General features: G+C 47.0%; 1 protein-coding gene across 1 annotated transcript in view; it reads left to right on the top strand.

Moving 5' to 3' along the window:
* The first annotated feature begins 373 nt into the window (after positions 1-373).
* Positions 374-23,233, top strand: part of ZBTB7C (zinc finger and BTB domain containing 7C) — a 405,485-nt gene continuing 382,625 nt past the window's right edge. The window contains exon 1 of the mRNA XM_047764322.1: positions 374-472. The gene's annotated coding sequence lies outside the window, so the exon portion shown is untranslated. The remainder of the gene's footprint in view (positions 473-23,233) is intronic.

The following is a 23,233-nucleotide window of genomic DNA, read 5'->3' as shown; positions in this document are numbered from 1 at the left end:
CCGCCCACCGCCACAGTTACTGTCAAAATAGAAATTAATTGGAGCCGAGGAGGAGGTTGTAACGTAGCAAGTGCATGTGTGGCAGGGTGGGGAGGGGGCGCAGGGGAAGGGGCGGGCGCGAGCGAGAGGCGACCGCAGACATCCGGGCCCTTTAGCCCAGTGCGCACCCCGAACCGGTGGCGCGGGCAGCGCGGGCGCCGGGCGCGGGACGCGGGGCTGACAGCCGCGGCGCGGGAGGCGGGGCGCGAGGAGGGCGGAGGCGCGGCGCGGGGAGGGAGGAGCTGCCGCGCGCCCGCCACCGCCGCTCGGCTCCACACCGCCAGCGCAGCCCCGCCACGAGACTCTGACAGCCGCGCGGCCCGCGCTGCTCGGGCGCACAGGGACTGACGGACAGCGGCGGTGGCAAGGGAGGACTGAGGACCGCTGCCCCGCGCCTAGTCCGGGAGGCGTGCAGGTCCAGCGGCGGATAGAGGTGAGTGGCTTCGCGCGCTGTGCTGGGGCATCCGCTGCTAGGGTCGCGGTTTCCTCCGCACCTTGGTTGCCGAGGCAGGTCGGGGGTCGCGGAGCTCCCGGAGGGTGGCTCTGCATCGCGGGCGGTGGAGAGCGGTTTCCTGGGCTGTTGCTAGGAGGCCAGCGGTCCGCTCGCCCCGGGGCGCCGGCGGGGCAGAGGCGCCCTCGGCGTGGGGGGTAGGAGGCGGGGGGCTGCGGTGGCTATTCAGGGGCTCCGTGCGGCAGCCATGCGACGGGAGGAGGCGGGGGGAGGGAGGGAGGGAGGAGGAGGAGAGCCAGCCGAGAGCGAGCCAGCGAGCGGGCGCCGCGCCTCCTGGCTGGCACCGCGGCCCGGAGCGAAGTGGCGCGCGGGCTGGAAGGGAACTTATGCGGACGCGTGCGGCCCGGGGTTCGGCGGTGCCTTCGGGCACGGGCGGGGCGGGCCTGTCAGCAGCCACAGGTGGTTTCTGCCAAAAGTTATACCGCACTTCTGCTGGGAAGGCGCGCGAACATTTTGGAGAGCGGCGGTTTCCTGAGACTTTGGCATCCGCACTGAGGTCTTATGCTGAGAATTAGGAAAGGGGCTGGAAAGTCTGGGACCGCACATCTCGCGACACGCCTCAAGGGCTTCGTGGCGGTCCCCGCTGGAGGTGGTTCCTTTGCAGGACTCCGAGACCCACGCTGCTGTCCAGTAGGGAAGTTCGGGAAATGGGCGCACGCACGGTTTCTCTGTGCCTCGGGAAAGTTAAGCCGAGACCAGCCCGGCATCTGTCGCCCGCACCGGGCAGCGCAAGGTCTCTTCCTAGTGACACGCACTAGGGCGCGCCTTCGCTCGTGGTGTGCGCATCTCTCGCTCCTTTGAAAGCAGATCGTCCTTGGCCGCTGTGTTGCTTTGTTATTAGGGCTGTTTCTCTGATTTCATTAGGAAGAGGATCGAGGAGGAACCAGAGAAAGGCGAAGCGGCAACGGCTCATTTTCTTTCAATCCAGCTGCGGAGGCTGGTACCCAAGCCTAGGTGTCAAGGGTCCAGGGCCAAGAGGAGCAAAGAGTTGGTGGCATGTGGCTGCCTGCCCAGAGAAACTCGCTGGTCTATTCTCCAGGCTAGGCCTGGGGTTTCTGGGGCCTCTGGGACAGAAAGAGGAATGAGGGTGGGAAGGGAAGACCTTTAGAAGAGGAAGATGTGCCTTGGTCAGCCCTGGGAGAGAGGCTCTGAGAGAAGTCCAGTGGTTTGGCCCCATTCCTCATTGGCCAGGTTGATGAATCCAGGGCAGTGAGGTTAGCACCACCCGGGTAGGTCCTCCCTGGGCTGAAAGAAATCATTATCCCCAGAGTGGGTCTGATACCCAGCTGTTGCAAGTCGGTACAGAACTGCATGAGAGTTGGAAACACTCAGCCCTTCATTCTGGCTGGTCCTGTTCCCACTCCCTGTTCCCCCAGCCCCAACAAGTACCTGAGAGGAAAGCATACCCTTGGCTTTAAAGGAAGTCACAGAATTTGGAAGCTGAAAGAGACTCTAGAAATTTTAGAAGCACTTATTTTACAGATGAGCAGATTCAGGCCTAAGGAAGGAGAAAGTGATCTTCCACAGTGGTTAGAGGCCCAGGGAGACTAGAAATGACATCAGCCTCCCAGGCCAGGGTGGAGAGAGTTTCTCTGCAAGTCCTTGTAGGGCCTGAGATCAGAAATGCCACCCCCACACCCCCAGTCCATCATGGGCTCGTTATCTGGTACTTTTTACGTCCAAGCTTGCCAGCTAATTTCCTGTCCTCTGCCCTTGGCTTAAAAAAAAAAAAAAATCAGAACTGTCACTGCCCATTTGCAGTCTGACACTATCCCAACTTTTCCTGCTCCCTCCTCACCCCAAATTCCTCAAACTCCTTGTGTAACATAATGTGGCTTGATTAGCCAGAATGAGTTTGCAGCCTGTCTCACTGTGAAGCACTGTGAAGCACCCACTTTCAGTAGGATGCCAGAACTCTGTTTTCCTGGTAATTAGGTTTTACAGATATTTTTGAAAGGGAGCCCAATTCTGGATCAATTACTCTTGGACACAAACGCTGTGCTGTTGTGGATACTAAATGAGAAAGATGAGCAATTATCCGGGGGTGTTGGAATAAATGTTGTTATGAGTATTTGACACGCTATTAGACATCAATGAGTGGGTTTTCAGTAAATGTTTTTTACGTTGTATTTTATTGAGCAAACAAAGTGTCTTAATTAAAAAGAACTGTGCATTGGCCACTTAAATTTTAGGCACTTGTTTCTTGCTCGTGTGTATGGGCAGGAAGAATTTGAATGGTAAACAGAATGATTAAGAGAACTTTTTTCTCCCAAACCTAAATACCCTAGGTCAGTGCTTATTCTTCAGTCTTTAATGTCATGTACAGTCCAACAGAACCCTGTTAAATCAAAACAGTTCTGGATTCAGCGTGTGTCAATCTATATTAGTCAGAAATGACCTAGAAAAGAGAATATTTTGTAAGTTTAATGCTTTCAAGGGCAGGCAGTATCAAGAATTCAAGGCTATGCATTGTCACTGAGCATAATTCTTCTCTCACGGACAGATCAGAATCTATGTCCCCATGGCTGTGCTTGGGGTTCCTGTAGAAGAAACCAAGATCTGGTATCTTTGTGATAATATAGTGTTATATTTTGACACCGCCTTTTCACTTTCATTCCATGCTTATCTCATAGGTAGCCCCTAGTTCAGCTCTTGGTTCATCTTACAGATGGAGAAACCAAGGCAGAGAGAGGGGAGAATGTGTTTCCTGCAAGTTCACTGTCTGCATTAACATACTCTGAGTGTGCAGGTTGGGGTTTCCGGGCTGACCTCCCTGTAAGAGGCCCCCTAATAATATTGCAAGCCCCTTGCCCAGCTCCAGCACTGCGGTTACCAAGGGGTGTAGAGGTGTGGTGGGGTTACAGTTACCATTCAGAGGAGGCCACTGGCTCCCATGGGGGCCTGAAGGACTTGGTCCCCACCCCCACTGTGGGTGAGCCATTTCCCTCCCTCTTATAGCAGGCTGTGGGAACTTGGGCGGGGAGGGACCAGCTGGCTGAGGCTGGGGCGGGGGTGTGGGATCTGTGCCTGTGGAGGGCTGAGGGACTATTTATAACTCCTCCTCCCCTCCTGGGAAGAAGAGACTCAAGGGTCTGGAACCATGCTCTGCCGCTGACTTCTCCTTAGGATGGCTGTGCCCACTGGCAGAAAACCTGCTGCCCAACAAACTGCATGGCAGGTTCTGGAGTGAACCCTGACCTGGAGGGGCCCTGCAGGGCTCCTGGGAACTTGAGGTGCTCTGGGGGATTTGAGATACATGCATCATTTCCTAGAGCCATTGTGTGCACTTTTTCTCAGGCACTGACTCCCTCATTTGCACAAAATGAGGCATACCCCAGAAACCTCCCAGGGCAGAGCTTCAGAACCTACTAATGTGGAGTAATTGGCTTTTCTGAATAATGGCAACAATTTTTTTTTTTTTTTTTCCTGCAGGAGGAGATCCTGAAAGGGGCAAATTAGGTGTGGCTCCCTCTGACCAGGGACTCTGGCATTTCTGTGAGGTCCTGGCTGGGGAGGTTAGAGCTCTTTCCCTCCCTCTCTTCCCCTTCCCCAGACTAGTCCCTGGTGGTCCCCCTCACCTCCCACTCTCCATGCCAATTCCCAATCCCACCTTTGTCTTCAAAGAAAGAGTACCAACCAGTTCACTGATGACAACTTCCTTTCTTCGATGGGGCATCTTTTCTTGCTGGGTCAGTGGAGGGAGGAATGAGGTTTGGGGCAGAGGAAGCAGGCAAAGCCCTGAGCTTGTCTCTCTGTTTAACTCCTTGGAGTAAATTAACCCACCCCTCAGAACCATGTCAGGTGCTCACAGCAAGTTTTATAAGGCAGGTGGGCTGCTCCTGTGCTCCCCTCCCATGGGGTTTCCAGGATCTTGCCCCTGCCTGCCTCTCTGATCACTGTCTACACCCTGTACTCGAACCACCTGGCCCCTTTTTGGTCCTGAAACACACCAAGCTCACGTGTTCCTCCTTGGCTATTCTTGTCTGTGAGGCCCATCCTGCGGAATCTTCCCACAGCTGGCTTCACCTTGTCATTAGATCTCATCTGAAACAACCTAGCAATACGTTCACAGCACCCCAGTCTGCCTGGGCTGTAATCTTGGTTCTCCTCCAGTCTATTGTCTGCCTCCCCCGCTAGAATGGAAGATCCGTGAAGGCAGGGAGTTTGTCTGTTTTGCTTCCCATTGTATCCTTAGCATCAGAACAGTGCCTGGCATGCAGCAGTGGCTGAGGAAATAGTGGATGAACGGATATGCCCTTTAGTGCTAGGGGTTGATGAAGGTGAATCAGCCAGGGGCTGTGCTCTCAGAATCTCTTTAGCCTAGCGGTGGATATAAAGTTGGTTCGTATGTACCCTCAGGTGTGGCAGGAAGGGAAGGTGGCATGCAAGAGGTACAGCCCAGTAGGCCATGGTCAAGCAGTGTTTTAGCCCTGATTTGACAAGGCTGGTTGGCTTAGGCACAGGTGTCTTCTTTCAGGTGTTGTGTTATGGGTCCAGGAGCTGACCCACCTCCTGGAATAAAGTTCCTCTAGCTTGCTTCGCTGTCTCTCTTTCTCTCCCTCTCTCTCTGTATTTATTTACTTCTTTGGTGAGCAAGAGCTCCAAGCATAATGCCATCCTTGGAGAGTCAGGAATGTTGTGTTTTTCCACCAGCTCCATTCATTTGCAGCCTCCTCAGAGCAGCTGTGGACAGCTGGCTGCCAGCGTGGATGCAGGGAAAGCTTCTCTTCAGGGCCAAGGGGTACGCTCAGCCCTGTGTGAACGGGGAATTTCATTTGTGTTTCACACCCTGCTGATTTCCAGACCCCACTGAAATGGTGCCTGTAAAAACAGATTCATGAGGAAATTAAAAAACTATTAGCATTTCAGTTTACTGCTTATTTTCTGCTTAGAGGAGCAATAAGGGTCATGAGAGAAAATTTGGAAACTGTGGAAAGGTATAAAATTAAAACCAAAAACTGCTTACAACACCCTAATTTGGCTGTATTTCCTTCCAGTCTTTTTTCATACATCCACTAAAACACACACACACACACACGCACACACACATATGCACAAATAAATGTAATAAAATTAAATACTGTTTTCTAAAACTTTTAATACCCAGATCATCTTTTAATGAAGAGAAGTTTCTTTTTCTTGGGAGTCTGGGACATTCCCAGCGTAAATCATTGCTATGTAGAAGAAAATGTATTTTCCAAATCTCCTCATTGGCCAAGAACATTTCAGTAAGCTTTACCATCTGCAGTTTGAATTAGGAAAATAGCACCCCCCTATCCCACCCCAACGCTTTGCAGATGGGCTTAGAAAGGTACTTCTCACTATACACCTGCCTCCATCACTGTGTTAAGAGCCACTGGTGTATGGTATAGCAAGCTGTCCCTTACCAAGTGTTCTATCACACTTACCAATGCCATCATGTTCTTTAGAATCATTTATTAATCATTAATCATTTATGAATCATTCCTTGACCCAAAAATAACAGCAGGAGAATCTTGAGAAATGTGAACCAGTATTTTTTTTTTGGTCTTTTTTTTTTAGGGCCACAACAACGGCACATGGAGGTTCCCAGGCTAGGGGTCCATTCAGAGCTGTAGCTGCTGGCCTACACCACAGCCACAGCAACATGGGATCTGAGCCATGTCTGCAACCTACACCACAGCTCACAGCAATGCCAGATCCTTAACTCCCTGAGCGAGGCCAGGGATCGAACCCACATCCTTATGAATGCTAGTCGGGTTCATTAACCACTGAGCCACAACGGGAATTCCATAAACCAGTATGTTCACATAGTGTGTTTAGGGCATCACTGTTTTGGGGGAAATCTTGACTCCTTCAGAAGCCCAGGCAGGGACTTTGTCACCGTCACTGCTGTGCCCCAGACCGTAGAACACCCATAGAGTACAGAAGAAGCCAAGTGTGCTGTGGATGCTCAGGAAATATTTAGCTGAGTGTGTTGAATGTACATAATCCTTCCTGTGGGAGGTGAGGCGCTGGCTAAGCCTGTCCGTGTCAAGGCTTCATGTGCAAGTGAGTTTGCTGGGAAGGGAGTTCAGGGCCCTGGGGGAGGAGTGGAGAAGAGCATCACCTCCTGGGAGGTGGACTGGGAAGCAGCTTTCTGGCTTGACAGTTTTGATGGGGCTTTGGAGGAGGTGAAGTTGAGGTGGAGTCCTGATATAAGGAGCTAGAGGCACTTAACTCACAAGACAGGAACTAGAGGGCACCCAGGCAGGAGGAACCTCAAGGTCAAGAGAGCCCCAAGGTCAAGCAGTCAGGGACAGGTGTGCCAGCCTAGGATGTGGGGTGCAGCCCATCCAGAGAGTGGCTAGAGATGGAGAGGGAACTGGGCAGCTCTGCAAGAGCCCAGAACCTCTTCCCAGGAGAGGATGGGTCCTTGGGGACCATGGAGCCTTCCATCCCGCCTTCAGGCAGATACTGTCCCCATTCCGCAGATGAGGAAACCAAGGCCTGGAGAAGTGAAGTGGTGGGGAGGAACATGGGTCCAGAGCCGATCAGACCTGAATCCTGTGACTTGGCTCCTTGACTAATCCTGTGGTCACCTCGGGCACATTACTTAACCCTCCTAAGCTTGAGTTTCCTCTTCTAGAAATTTCATGGGGTGGTTGGGCAAATGGGATGAGGTGATACCCACAAAGCATTCAGCCTAGCTCCTGGCAAAAATGAGGAGTCCCATGGGGAAGCCAGTATTGTCCCTGGGTTTTATGAATTTCTGTTTCTAACCTGAAAGAGAGAGGAGAGGGATGACCCAGGGGTCATGCTGAAGAACATTTAAGACTTTGTTCTCTTCCTCTTCCCCCCTCCTCCCCAAGCTACCCTGATACTTCAGGAGATGAAAATCCTCCCAGCCAGATGACCATTGGAAAGTCAGTGCTGCCATGCAGGTAGAATTAGTGCCATTTGAGGGGTGGCGGGGTCCCTCCCCTTCCCTGCCTTCCTGCCTCCTGCAGAAGGGGGGACACACTCCTTACAACCACCCTGAGGCTTTAGAGGCTCAGTCTAGATGTCACTATCAGGGGCAAACTGTCTACTCAGGAACACCTGGTATGGTTGGGCTTTAGCATTAGAGAATGGCCACCCAGAGAATGGGACATGGGACAGGTCGGTTCTGCTGACTGGGAGCTGAGAGGATAAACCATTTATAATCTGGAGCAGCACAGCCTAATGAAGATATGATGTGAGTCATCCATGTGATTTAAAGTTTTCTAGTAGTCACAGTTTTTTATTTTATTTTATTTTATTTATTTATTTTTAAGGCCATACCTGTGGCATATGGAAATTCCCAGGCTAGGGTTTGAATTGGAGCTGCAGCTGCTGGCCTACACCACAGCCACAGCAATGCCAGATTCAAGCTGCGTCTGTGGCCTACGCTGCAGCTCATGGCAACACCAGATCCTTAACCCACTGAGTGGGGCCAGGGATCGAACTCACCTCCTCCTGGGTGGTAGTTAGATTTGTTACTGCTGAGCCACAATGGGAATTTCAAGTAGTCACATTTTAAAATGGTAAAAAGAAATGGGCAGGAGTTCCCTGGTGGCTCAGTGGGTTAAGAATCCATCATTGTCGCTGCTGCGGCTCTAGTTACTGCTGTGGCATGTGTTCCATCCCTGGCCCAGGAACTTCTGCACATCACAGGTGCAGTCAAAAAAAAATTGAAAAAAAAGAAATGGGCAAAATGAACTTTAGTAAGGCCTTGTGTTTAACCCAATATATCCAGAATATTACCACTTCAACCTGTGACACTAGTCACATTTCAAGAGCTCTGTAGTCCTCTGGGGACAGGGCAGTGAGCCTGGGGCATAGGTTGGGAGGGCCAGTCTGGGGAGGCTGGTGCTACTTGCAGGCTCTGCGTGGCGAGGGAAGGCAGTGGGGCCTCTGGGAGGGAACTCGTCAAGAGCAAGCAAATTAGGGAAGAAGTGAAGGGTTCTGAGACCTGACTTTTATTCCGGCCAATGGAGCGTGAATTGTATACTCCTGGGAGCCATTCCGCTACTGGCCTCAGTTTCCTCATCTGCAAAATGAAGTTATGTGACCTCAGAGCCAGTGTGGCTTTGGTGTTCTAATTCCTGTGAGAAAGGCACGGAGAGCAAATTTAGCCACTTACTGAGTTTGAAGTGGGTGGAGGCAGGGCTTGGTGAAAAAGTTTGGGTAACAGAGAAAACTCCTGGGCCCCACGTTTTAAAGCATCTCATTAGAAAGTTCCTTCTGGGAGTTCCCATTGTGGCTCATTGGGTTAAAAACACAATATAGTGTCCGTGAAGATGTGGGTTCTGCATTGCTGTGGCTGAGGCTGCAGCTCCAATTCAACCCCTAGCCTGGGAACCCCCATATGCCACAGGTGTGATCCTAAAAAGAAAAAAGAAAGAAAGCAGGCTCTGTCTGGACAGTTTAGAGAGGCATGCATGTCTTTGTAAGCCTCTCCAAGAATGGACAATATCCAGTCACTGCCATTAAGTTGCATTTATTTAAAAGTATGTTTGGGGAATGTTGTGGCGGTGGGGAGGCTGTGTTAACTATTATTTTTTAAAAATGACATGTTTCATTGTCTTTAAACCCTGATGCTGTCTCTTGTTCCTGGTCATCCCAGATGGCTGTGAATGGCAGCCATTAAAGAGGGGAAGGGCCCTGCAGGAAATATTAGAACAAAAAAGGAAATATTTCAGCTCTGTCATACGTGGGCACTTGGCCTGTCCAGAGAGGATGTGGCAAGAGAGAGAGGAAAAAAGCAGCAGGTGTGTTTGGAGGGAAGGGTGTGTCCGCAAGTGTATTTTAAGCTCCTGAAGTCAGAGGCACTGGTTTCACTGCCTTCTGGTGAAGAGGGATTTGAGGTTTTTATCTCCCTGCTGCAGACTTCTGTGTGTGTGTGTGTGTGTGTGGGGGGGGGGGGGGTGGTAAGGAAACGCTCCTTTTTAAGGACTGTCTCTTCTCTTTAAACTAGATTGTCACAAAGTAGCTTTCTGAGTCTACCAGAGGGTCTCCTTGTTCCCACAGGGGAAAGGGCCTCTGTGCTCTGAGAGCTGGTCCAAGCCCTTCACAGATGAGCAAAGGGAGGGTCAGAGAGGCCCTGCCCCTCTCTGAGGTCCCCCAGGAAGGCAGGGAGGAGCCCATGCCAGCATTCTCGGCGGCCACACAAGGGGGCCTCCTTGGTTTTTGTCTTCTCCGCAGTTAACAGATGACTCAGCTAGGCTGCCTTGAACCATTTTTTTTTGTCTTTTTTTTTTTTTTTTTTTTAGGGCCGCACCCAAGGCTTACATAGGTTCCCAGGCTAGGGGTCGAATTGGAGTTGTAGCTGCCGGCCTACACCACAGGCACAGAAACTCTGGATCTGAGCCGAATCTGTGACCCACACCATAGCTCACGGCAACACTGGATCCTTGACCCACTGAGCGAGGCCAGGGATCGAACCCGAAACCTCATGGTTCCTAGTTGGATTCGTTAACCACTGAGCCACGACGGGAACTCCTCCTTGAACCATTTTTCAATGAGGGTTTCTCTTTTCTGTTTTCCTCAACTAGATTTTTTATTACTTTTCCATACATTATTTGCTTTGAATTTCTAATTTAATTTTTTCAAATAGGTCAATACTTACCTGGTTTAAAATTCAAAAGGTACAAAAGGGTATTCAAAGTGAAATTTCTTTCTCTTACCCTGTCTCTTAGTTCCCTTAGCCCTACTACTGGTTTCTTCGGTTTAAAGATATTTACTGCACAGACTGGAAAATATGTATATGTGCGTGTATGTGTACATACATGTGCCTGCGTATTTTTACATTTTTTTTTACCTGAATGGAGGCGTACCGTACACATTATTGTTTCACTTTACATTTTCCACTAAACAGTAAATCTTGGAGGTATCTGACTGTCTGATTATAAAGAACTACTTCATTCTTTTTTTGCTTACTTGTTTTGACTATCTAAATTCCATCGAATGGCTATACCTTGACTTACTTAATCAGCCCTTATAGATGGATATTTTGATTGTTTCCAGTCTTTTGCTTATCCAATACCTTTGGTTCTTACCCAGTGATTTTTTTTTTTTTTCTTTTTAGGGCCGCATCCACAGCATATCAAAGTTCCCAAGCTAGGGGTCCACTTGGAGCTACATCTGCCAGCCTACACCACAGCCGCAGCAATGCAGGATCCGAGGGACGTCTTCAACCCACACCACAGCTCATGGCAACGCCAGATCCTTAACCCACTGAGTGAGGCCAGGGATCGAACCCGCAACGTCATGGTTACTAGTCGGATTCGTTTCCATTGTGCCACAACGGAAACTCCTTTTTTTTTGTTTTTTGTTTTTTTAATGAAAGCAAACCTTGAGCTTTCTTTTTTAAATGAAAGCAAACCTGAATACAGACAAATTGATAGCATTCTAAGCTTACTGATTTATGATGTTTCAAAGAAAGAAATCGTTTAATTGTATAAGGATTAAGAGCAGCATAAAGCAACTTTTTTTTTTTTTTGCATTAAACTTCCTGGAAAACAAATCATGTGGTTGACATTATTAAACCAGTGTTTCTTTCTTTTTTTTTTATGTTTTCAAACCTTCGATCTTTTTATTTTATTTTATTTTATTTTATTTTATTTTTATTTTTTTTATTTTCCCGCTGTACAGCAAGGGGGTCAGGTTATCCTTACATGTATACATTACAATTACATTTTTCCCCCAGCCTTTCTTCTGTTGCAACATGAGTATCTAGACAAAGTTCTCAATGCTATTCAGCAGGATCTCCTTGTAAATCTATTCTAAGTTGTGTCTCATAAGCCCAAGCTCCCGATCCCTCCCACTCCCTCCCCCTCCCATCAGGCAGCCACAAGTCTCTTCTCCAAGTCCATGATTTTCTTTTCTAAGGAGATGTTCATTTGTGCTGGATATTAGATTCCAGTTATAAGTGATATCATATGGTATTTGTCTTTGTCTTTCTGGCTCATTTCACTCAGTATGAGATTCTCTATTTCCATCCATGTTGCTGCAAATGGCATTATGTCATTCTTTTTGATGGCTGAGTAGTATTCCATTGTGTATATATACCACCTCTTCCGAATCCAATCATCTATCGATGGACATTTGGGTTGTTTCCGTGTCTTGGCTATTGTGAATAGTGCTGCAACGAACATGTGGGTGCACGTGTCTCTTTTAAGTAGAGTTTTGTCTGGATAGATCCCCAAGAGTGGGATTGCGGGGTCATATGGAAGTTCTCTGTATAGATTTCTAAGGTATCTCCAAACTGTTCTCCATAGTGGCTGTACCAGTTTACATTCCCACCAACAGTGCAGGAGGGTTCCCTTTTCTCCACAGCCCCTCCAGCACTTGTTATTTGTGGATTTATGAATGATGGCCATTCTGACTGGTGTGAGGTGATATCTCATGGTAGTTTTGATTTGCATTTCTCTTATAACCAGCGATGTTGAGCATTTTTTCATGTGTTTGCTGGCCATCTGTATATCTTCTTTGGAGAACAGTCTATTCAGGTCTTTTGCCCATTTTTCCATTGATTGATTGGTTTTTTTGCTGTTGGGTTGTATAAGTTGTTTATATATTCTAGAGATTAAGCCCTTGTCGGTTGCATCATTTGAAACTATTTTCTCCCATTCTGTAAGTTGTCTTTTTGTTTTCTTTTGGGTTTCCTTTGCTGTGCAAAAGCTTTTCAGTTTGATTAGGTCCCATGGATTTATTTTTGCTTTTATTTCTATTGCTTTGGGAGACTGACCTGAGAAAATATTCATGATGTTGATGTCCGAGAGTGTTTTGCCTATGTTTTCTTCTAGGAGTTTGATGGTGTCCTGTCGTCTATTTAAGTCTTTCAGCCATTTGGAGTTTATTTTGGTGCATGGTGTGAGGGTGTGTTGTAGTTTCATTGCTTTGCATGCAGCTGTCCAGGTTTCCCAGCAATGCTTGCTGAATAGACTTTCTTTTTCCCATTTTATGTTCTTGCCTCCCTTGTCAAAGATTAATTGACCATAGGTGTCTGGGTTTATTTCTGGATTCTCTATTCTGTTCCATTGGTCTGTCTGTCTGTTTTGATACCAGTACCACACTGTTTTGATGACTGTGGCTTTGTAGTATTTCTTGAAGTCTGGGAGAGTGATGCCTCCTGCTTGGTTTTTGTTTCTGAGGATTGCTTTGGCGATTCTGGGTCTTTTGTGGTTCCATATAAATGTTTGGATTGTTTGTTCAAGTTCTGTGAAAAATGTCCTGGTAATTTGATAGGGATTGCATTGAATCTGTGGATTGCTTTGGGTAGTATGGCCATTTTTACAATATTGATTTTCCCAATCCATGAACATGGAATATCTTTCCATTTCTTTACATCTTCTTTGATTTCTTTGATTAAAGTTTTATAGTTCTCAGCATATAGGTCCTTTACCTCCTTGGTCAGGTGTATTCCGAGGTATTTGATTTTGTGAGGTGCAATTTTACAAGGTATCATATTTTTGTGTTCCTTTTCTAATATTTTATTGCTGTTATACAGAAATATGACTGACTTCTGAATGTTAATCTTATATCCTGCTACTTTGCTGAATTTATGAATCAGTTCAAGTAGTTTTGGGGTTGAGTCCTTAGGGTTTTCTATGTATAGTATCATGTCATCTGCATACAGTGACAGTTTGATCTCTTCTCTTCCTATATGGATGCCTTTTATTTCTTTTGTTTATCTAATTGCTGTGGCTAGGCCTTCGAAAACTCTGTTGAAGAGCAGTGGTGAGAGTGGGCATCCCTGTCTTGTTCCAGATTGGAGTGAGAAGGCTTTCAGTTTTTCTCCATTGAATATTATATTTGCTGTGGGTTTATCATAAATGGCTTTGATTATATTCAGGAATGTTCCCTCTATACCCACTTTGGCGAGGGTCTTGATCATGAGTGGATGTTGGACTTTGTCAAATGCTTTTTCTGCGTTTATTGAGATCATCATATGATTTTTGACTTTTTTTTGTTAATGTGGTGTATGATGCTGATTGATTTGCGTATGTTGAACCATCCTTGTGAACCTGGGATGAACCCAACCTGGTCATGGTGTATAATTTTTTTGGTATGTTGTTGGATTCGGTTGGCTAAGATTTTGTTGAGAATTTTTGCATCTATATTCATTAATGATATTGGCTGATAGTTTTCTTTTTTGGTGGTATCTCTGTCTGGTTTTGGAATGAGGGTGATGGTGGCATCATAGAATGTCTTTGGGAGTATTCCTTCTTCTTCAACCTTTTGAAAGAGTTTAAGGAGGATGGGCACCAATTCCTCTTTATATGTTTGATAAAATTCACCTGTGAAGCCATCTTAAAACAGTGTTTCTTGAGTTCCTACTTTGTGCTGGTGCTGGGACAGGACCAGGCAATGGGTGGGGTTGGGGACGCAAAGAAGAAGGTTTGCAGGACAGCTTTCTTGTTCTGGGCCTGGAGTCAGCCGCAGGGTGGGGGTGACTTTGATGGGGGAAGACAATAGCTAATCAAAGCCACAGAGAGGATGTTGGGTCCTTCGATGGGGGGTGGGGTGCAGGGTGTCAGAGCAGGGGCTCAGGGCTGACTGACTGTATGTGAGCAGCGAGGTCTCCCACCCTCAGCTCGTGGTATCATGTCCTTGGTCTCCCTCAGCTACCTCTCCTGGCCACCATCCATGTGCAGGCTTCTCCAAGGAGCAGGATCTGGGACCTCGGCTCAGCTAGGCAGGCTCTGTGTCCTTGCTGTGCTCCTCCTGACCTCGAGGGGCTTTGAGATCCCTTCTCCCAGGAAAACAGAGCTGTCTTCAGTCTGGCGAGCAGGGCTCTCCCTCCAGCCAATTCCCTTCTTAGCAAATGGGCAGTGGTGGCAGAGCAGCGCTGTGAACATAGGGCATTGGGATCAGCGGGGAGAAATCAACCCCACTGTATTGAAGGAAGCACCCTTGACCCACGTGAACTGGGGTTCCTTGGGCTGTCCCTGAGTCTATGCAGCTCCGTGTTCCCCTCCCGGATCGAGAGGCATCTGCTTTCCGGGAACACTGGCCCCAATCCTGGCAGCCTGCCCTCTTGGGGGGGTGGGGCTCAGAATGCTTTCCAGAAGCAGCCCACAGCCTGAGTGTAGACCTTTATCAGCCGGGTTGAAGGCAACTAACTAAGTTGCAGAAGAGTTCCAGGCTGGCCCTTGAAATTGCCTTTCACAAAGAATTTTTGCTTGTGTGGCGGGGGCGGGTGGAGGGAAGCTGGGGTCCTACCATGAACATACAAGGTGCATTGAAGTGCCCCCCCGCCCCCCGTGTCTTCAGCCTGGGCTGAGTTTCGCAGGGCATACGAAGAAGCCCAAGACATGGTTTTGGCCTCAAGGATCTGAAAATCCAACTGGGAAAATGATGATGTATATAAGATACACAAGCCTGATGCTGAAGGGCTCAGTGATGCATATCTGGTAAGAGCTGGGAGATTAAAGGAAAAGAGAGGTGGTATGGCTGGAGTAGAAAGGATGCAGGATTTCAGATGAAGCTCAGAAAGGTCATGTGGTGGGAGGATGGGCACTGATATCCATTTAGCAACTGCTGCGTGGCTGGCATGGCCTGGGCATGATACGCCCATTAAATCCTATAGCAACGTTTGACTGGACATTACTTCCACTTAATGGAGCTCAGATTTCAGAACCCATATTCTGTTCACCTAAGTTGGTACTTAGGTTCCTGGAGCTTGTTGATGGAGAGGGGAATAGTTTGTGCAAAGGAACGGTGGGGGGACCAACATGTCCTGAGTCACCCTTGTCCGGGAAGTCTCCTCTTAGCAGAAGGGCCCATGTAGGAGGCTGGAAGGAATACATTTGGTTAAGGGGGTCAGGCTTGGAGGATTAACTGCAGGAAGCCTTAACTCCCAGGCCGTTTAGCCCTCTGTCTAGTTCACTTCTGGTTTTACCTGATTTAGGCCCAATTCTGGTATGTTTCAGGGGATGGCATAATGTCAATATTTGCATTAAGCAATAAGAATTTAGGAATAGGGAGTTCCCGATGTGGCTCAACAGGATTGGTGGCATCTCTGCAGCACTAGGATGCTGGTTTGATAGCTTGCCTGGCACAGTGGGTTAAGGATCTGGCATAGCTGCAGCTGCAGCGTGGGTTGCAACTGTAGCTTGGATCTGATCCCTGGTCTGGGAACTCTGAATGCTGCAGGCAAAAAAAAAAAAAAAAAAAAGAGATAATCCACTTGATACCAAGTATTAAAACCATGTATTTCAGTCCAGAACCAAACTGGGATTATTTTTATCCATTGACCAGTATCTCTTTCCTATGACGTTTTGGGACATTGTTTCTAGAGCCGCTTAAGGCACTGTTGTAAAAATGCAACTACCAGCACAAAGGAATATCAGATCACTGGAATCAGATGTTGAGACATCCCAGAGGTGGGCATTTATCCGTGTTCTCTAATCCTGTAAATAGATGGTTCTGTATTTCAGCTTCTCTGAGCACCATATGACTTGTTAATGGCCTTGTAGCTCACAGTCAAGGATGAGGATTCCTCTTTCATTATGCTCTCTGTGTGGTGTGGGCCAAGTCGTAAGTGTGGTTAGGGGTAGTGAATGGACAGAGGAAAGGGTGTGAGGTCTAGTAAATGCTGTGTAGTGGTTGGGCTGTGAGATGTGGTGAAGAGATTCAAGGACCTTGTTCCAAGGCCCAAGCTTGCATCAGTGTCCTCCAGTGGCTTTTTATCCATCTCTGTCATCTCAGGGTTCCTCTGTCCTAGCACTAACTTAAAAATAAGTACAAACCACTTGAACAAAAAAAGCCCGCTTGTTGTTTTTCTGACGCCTTTAGCATTGGGAATTGATGAAGTCTTAGTAGATCTGATGGGGTTGTGGCCATTTTCTTAGGCTTCTTGCCTTCACTCTCATAGAATATAGAAAGCTCTTCGAGGGAAGGAAAATGTTTCCTATTTCTGGTTTAGCTCTGATGTTAGATGTACTTGTGCCCATTTGGCAAATCATCCCCCAAATCATATTTCAGATAGTTTCTGAGAACTTGGAAATCCTGCTCACAAGCTGGATGGTACCTATGAGAAAGCAGAGGGCAAGATTCCGTCACTGTCCTTGCCCACCGTGGGAACAATGATGACTGTGTGCTTGCCTTTGTCTGGAGCCCTGGGGTGTTTTCCTAAGAAGCTTTGTGAGGAGAGTGGGGCTGGAGAGAACGGTTGTCAAAGTGAATTATTTAATAAAATAATATTTCTGCTTGCATTATGGAAAACTAAATCGCACTGTGCTTTATCTCCATTGCTTTGCCAGAGATCCCTCATGACAGATTCCAAGCAGCAGATCAAGCCACCTTGCTGAGCGCCACCTATTTGCCGAAGTCATTAAAAGCCATTGTTTAACTAGAGGCTTCTCTGTTCCTTCCTAACAGTTTTCAAGACCCCGCATTTGCATAGACCTGACTCAGCAACATTCTATTTTGGGAGATTCTTACCTCTTCTCAGATTCTGGACTGCAGTTCCCTAGTTTTCTGCTTTGTGCTCAGGGATGGCTATAATGCAGATCCTGAGTCCAGGTCTGAAGTAGTCTTGCTGGCAAAACGATACATCGCTATAGCAGAACTCTGCCCAGCCACTGGGTACCAGAACCACCTGGTTCCCCCTCCTGCCTTCCTCATGGACAAAGTAATATTTTTACCATGGTAAATTGTTACATTCCCTGGGAAAGTAGCTATTTGCCACAGGGGTAACACATTTCAAGAGAACCAGCAGGCTGGCACACAGAGCTGCCTTCACCCACCCCTGACCCTTCCCCCTCCCCCCAACTCCTCCCTCCCTCTCCCTCTCTCTTTCCCTACTTAAATGGGATCATAGATAGAAATCGAGCACCCAGCATAGTGGCAGTCACAGAGCCCAGAACTCAATACATATCATTGATTACGACTAATATCATAGTTCTAATGTTCAAAAGGAAACTATAGCCCCCCAGTCCCTTTGTGGTCACGCTTGAGAGTCAGAAAGCTCTCCCAGCCTAGTGACCCATTCTGTTTTTTTTTTTTTTTAATACTTTATCCTTCATACACACACAGCACATTAAGAGTCTGTTCATTCTTGGGATGTGCGTGAAATTCCAATTCCTGTCAGGAGAATTTATGTGTGGTTTTAGAGGGGATAATCGACCAGTTAGTATGTGCGCACTGATTTTATACACATACGCGTTGCCGTTTACAGCACACATTATAACATCTTCAGTCTCTGCCAAGAATGTGTATTTCTTAGCCCCGTGCATTTGCATATTATGGGTTCATAATTTCAAATTGCTGTAAAGATCTCTACAGAAAAATGTAGTCACTGTACTCGGATGTTCTAAATCTCTATGTAGTAATAGACCTGGCTAATTTTTGCCCCTGCTAATGTCCCAGCCCTATAATTTCTTCCCTCTCTCTCTCCCATACCCACACACACACACACATACACACACACACACACACGCACGCATGCACGCACGCACACACATCTCTGACTTTACTTCTAAGCAGGGATTTACTAGCTGGGAGCTGAGTTATGCTGTTTATTTCCTAGACTTCATTACCTTTCCAAAATGTATCATACACTTGGCACAGTGTACTATGGTCTTATTACAGATGATTAAAAAGAAAAGATTTATCAAATAAATGAACCCACTGCATCAGATCTTTCTCTGTTTGGGTCCCTGGCCTCCCACCCTCAGCCACCCTGCAGCTTTAGTCACCTGCCGTGCTTCTGGCTTAGCTGTGCTCCCTGACACGGCAGAGAGCCCTTCACAAATTGCCCTTTCAAGCTAATCACACCAGAAAATCCAGCCACCCACACCCCACCCTCTAATTAATCATTAGAGAATCTGCCATTGGCAGTGGGAGATTTGGCCAAACAAAATAGAGCTGGGGAAAGAAAAGAAACTTAAGACATTTTTCAGGTCTTGCAGGTACAAGGTACCCGAATTTGAAAAACAGCCACTTGGAGATTTTCTTCTTGAAGTTTAGAGAGAAAAAAAGGATGCCAAGTTGAAATCTATTCTCTCTCATTTCAGTGTAGGGAGAATTAAATAGCTGAGCCTAGACGTCTTCCGATGCGATGGTTGCAATGGAGATGCTGCAGAAATCCACTGTTGAGTGGCTGACCTGGGGATCACTGGGCCATGGAACTGACCAGGGCTAAAAAGGGGGCTCGGTGGCTTTTTCCATTGTGTGGTCTGCCTTGCTCTTTTGATGCTCAGTCAGAAAATAAATACTACCCTGAAGGTTGGGAACTGTATGCCCTTTGGCATATCTGGGAGTGACCTGGCTTCCTGAAGGCAAAGGGACATCCTTTTCCAGCTGCGAAAGTGGCAGCCGTCTGTGACTCAGATGTTGAGGTCGTTGACCTCAAGGTGCTTAGGATCACCCTGCTGCCTCTTGAGTTCTGTCCTTTGTGGCTTATTTTAACTTAGGAACAAGTGCTTTAGTCCTGTGTGTGTGTGTGTGAGTGTGTGTGTGTGTGTGTGTGTGTGCACGCGTGCATTTCAAAGAAGTCCTGATCCAAACTTCCTTTCGTTTTGATTCAGAGCTTAGTTGCAGAAGAATCAAATGCAAACTCTACATTTACAAAATTCTCTTTTAAAAACATTTTTGACAGCTTTATTGAGGATAATTTTACACAGCATTCACATTGTTTTAGGTTTACAATTCAATGATTATTTTTAAATGACATATTATTAAATATACATACATGTATGCCAGGGAGAGGGGGTTGCTAGTGAGTCAGGGACGGTGGAAGAGGGATGAAGGAGGAAGAAATCTCTTGTCTAGACAGCCTGTGCACTTGCGTTCTCTCCCTTCACCAACCCTTCTGCAGAAGGAGCCATGTGGGCAGGAAGTGTGAAGGGCAGAGCAGGCCAATGGGCTGGGGAGACACTCTGGGTGGCTCCCCCCATTCTTCTCTGGCCCCAGCCTGGTAGGTGGGGCTCCTCAGGGCTTGGATAACCACTGCTCCTCCCTGGTCATGAACAGTTCACAAATGCCAAGGTATTGTCACATCAAAACCATATTCACTTACACCTTTTCCTTTTCTCACTCAGACTGTGCTGCGGTGGCTCTCTGAGGTCATCCAGGCCAGCTCCCTTATATACACACAACCAAATACTGTCCCTGGGGCTGAAGTAAGTGGTCCTGGGACACTTCCTGGTCAGCGAGGGAGCTGGGACCAGATCCTGGTCTCCTTACCGTTCAGGACAGTGGCATGGCCTTCTCATTGTGCTGCCCTGTCAGAATGGCCTAACGTGGGCACAGGAAAGTGGGCAGGAAGGCAGAGTGGAGGTCACCAAAGACCCATTTATCTCCTTACATGCGTTTCCTGCATCAGCTCCCTAGCCCTGCTCTAGAGCTGTCTTTTGCTACTTTAAAGCTAGGATCTCAGCAAGGATGCTGCGCTGTCCCAGTCTGATTTATCAGCACGTCTCATCATCCAGCAAGATGATGAAAGGAGCAGAGGTCAAGTGGAGAACCCATTCCCTCGGACCTTTGTTCCAGAAGCAGAAATCCTTTGATTACACCTGACAAGCCTGTGCAAGAAATTAGGCCAAACAGAGGAAGAGCCATAGCTTGTACATAGACCTCTGGGTAGAAACCATTGTTTTCAATCCTGGTTGCATTTTGTTGGTGTGTATGTGTATGTGTATTTTGAAAGACATTTCTGAGAAAATTATGTTGGGAGGGTTGAAAAAGAGCATTTCATCTTGAAGATTCAAAGCTGTGAACAAAAAGTTAGCGAAGAAACCAATTGTGTGTAGATGCAAGTAGTTATGAGATACCCAATGTGCGGTGGGAAGGGACCATCTGATGCTTTGGAAGGCAAATAGCCCTTCTTTCTGATTCAAGCCACCATCCTAGGGAATTCGCCCTGCTGGGATGCTTACTTAAAAGGCTTTTCCTTTCAGCCTTTGCCAGCTGGTGTGGAGCCGAAAGCCAACGAATGGGGCAGAAAGCCAAGCTTTCCCTTGTGCTGAGAGCCAGAGGGGGAGAAGTAGGTAGATGGCAAACCCGAACAGAGCAGCAAAGTCGTGACTGTCAAACAGTGGCAGTTACAGCCGGACAGTTGAATGCTTGAGCCTATAGGAACTAAATGAGCCAGGAAGACAGGCGTATCCTAGAGCAGTGATTCTCCAAAGGGAGTCCCTGGACCAGCGACATCAGCAGCTCCTGGGAACTTGTGAGAGATGCAAATGATTAGGCCCCACCCACTTGAGATCCCCTGAATCACAAATTCTAGGGATGAGCCCATCGATCTGTAGTTTAACAAGCCTTCCTGGAGGTTCTGATGAACTCTCAAGTTTGAGAGCCACAGCTGCAGGAAGAGTGAGGGTTATGCTAAGGCATGATCAATCGATCTATTACAGCTGACGCTCAAAGTACTGATTCTGTATTGTTTTGTGACTATCATAATTTAAGTAGTGTCTGGTTAATTTAATAAAAGTTGTATTATAGAATGTATAGTTGACAGAATTGCATATTAAAAATCCAATAAATGGGACATTATACTTTGCTTAAACATGATAAGTCTAAAATAGTTCCATGCATTTCTAATAAAATTTTATTATAGATGCTTCAGAAAACAGAAACCCCAAACCCCAGTGAACTTCACTCAGCAAGAGCATAAAAGAGATCTTGAGAATCAGATTGACTGGCTTTAACTCCTGGACCTGCCACTTACTAGCAATGGGAAGTCGAATGTGTTACTTAAGATTTCTGAGCCTCGGAGTTCCTGTCGTGGTGCAGCGGAAGTGAATCCGACTAGGAACCATGAGGTTGCAGGTTTGATCCCTGGCTTCGCTCAGTGGGTTAAGGATCCAGCTTTGCCATGAGTTGTGGTGTAGGTTGCAGACGCGGCTCGGATCTGGCGTGGCTGTGGTGTAGGCTGGCAGCAGCAGCTCCGATTAGACCCCTAGCCTGGGAACCTCCATTTGCCACAGGTGCAGCCCTAAAAGGTCAAAAAAAAAAAAAAAAAGATTTCTGAGCTTCTTTTAGTTGTTGAGTCAAATAAGGGTAAAAATTACCTACTTTATGGAGAGTTCTTAAGCATAAAGGAGACTGAGAGACACCACGTAGGCAGAGTCTAGTTCAGAGCCCCTGTCACAGAGAGGACTTCCTTTCCTCAGTGGGCACAGTTTGAGGTCACTGCTAACATGGTGGCAGTCACCCAGATGACCAGGCTTTGCTTCTCTGGAATTGAACACTAGCACTGGATGTGATTTTGGTGATCTAGTCCACTCCCTTCATTTTATACATGAGGAAATGGAAACTTGGAGATTTTAGCTGTATAAATAGTTATTAGCAGAAGGAGGGCTGAAGTTCCCGTCTGCTCAACCTAGCTCGGTGGCTTTCTTGCCCAGGCCGTTTGTCTTTACACACGGACCCTGTACCATACGAAGGTGAATGTGAAGGTCAGAGAAAGAGTCCTTTGTCAACTGCAAAGGCCTCTGGACAGAGGAGAAGGAGCCAGGAGGTTGCCAGCTCTCACTTGAGTTGCCCTTCTTCCTTTTTTTTTTTTCTTTTGTGGCCACCCCACGGTGTGTGGAGTTCCTGGGCCAGGAATCAGATCTGAGTTGAAGTTGCAAACCTAAGCCGTGGTGGGGGCAGCGCCAGCTCCTTAACTCACTGTGCCAGGCGCTCCCAAGATGCCACTGATCCTGTCGTGTCAGAGTGGGAACTCCTTGAGTTGCCCTTCTTATCTGCCTCTGTTTTCCCGGCATGGAGAGCCTAGGGTGGACGGCAGAGCCATGGCCTGGCCTTGGAGATGGTGGAGTGCAGGTCTTGTTCTATCCCTGAAGAAGAAGGAGAGGCTCAGAAAGGGCAGGCCTGAGGTGAGCTTGGAACTTTCTCAGACTTTGGAGTTGTTGCAAGGTTTTAAGCAGTTGAGTTGTATGTTGTGATTATGATATTGTTTTTTCTTTTTTGGTTGCCCCATGGGAGCCAGGGATCAGACCTGAGCCACAGCTGCGATAATGCTGGATCCTTAACCCACTGTGCCTGGCCACAGATCCAGCCTGTGTTCTGGGGCTTCAGGGACTCTGCCAATCCTGTTGCACCACAACGGGAACTCCTGCAATTACAATTTTTAAACAGTCACCAGCAGTTATTAGAAATTGGCTTCTTAAGTGTTACCTCTTGGGCTGTTGCCTCTTGTGGGACTGGGCACAAGAGTGGAAGGGGCTTTTATGTGGCATTTTATTTATTACTCTTTGTAACTCTTTGAATTTTTTGACCCTGTCTTCCTATTATGATGTATGTATCCATTAAAAAACTAGTTTAAAAAATGAAGCTCTTTTCTAGACCAAGAGAAAATAAATTCTGTGGAGAATATGTAGAGCTTTGGGAAAAATGATCAAAATAAATTGCCCAGCAAAAAAATAAGCTATTTTTTGGTATGATCCCACTTTGACTAGAAAAATGTGTCTATATGTAGAAAAAGTCTAGAATAATAAATATTAAAATATTAAGATGAAATTTTATTTTAGCCTATCTGTGTTTTCTAATTTTTCTAGTATGAACATATATTACTTTTGTAGTTAGAAAAATGATTGACTGAATCATTATACTATACATCTGAAACTAACATGGCATTGTAAATCAACTATACGTTAATAAAAATTGTTTTAAAAAAATCAAAGAAAACAAGGAAAAAATGATTGATTTTAATGAACACGCCAAAGAGCCATGGAGGCTTTGGTCAACCTG

This window comes from Phacochoerus africanus, chromosome 2, assembly GCF_016906955.1.
Source record: "Phacochoerus africanus isolate WHEZ1 chromosome 2, ROS_Pafr_v1, whole genome shotgun sequence".
NCBI lineage: Eukaryota > Metazoa > Chordata > Mammalia > Artiodactyla > Suidae > Phacochoerus > Phacochoerus africanus.
This window is presented reverse-complemented; position numbering and strand designations above follow the sequence as displayed.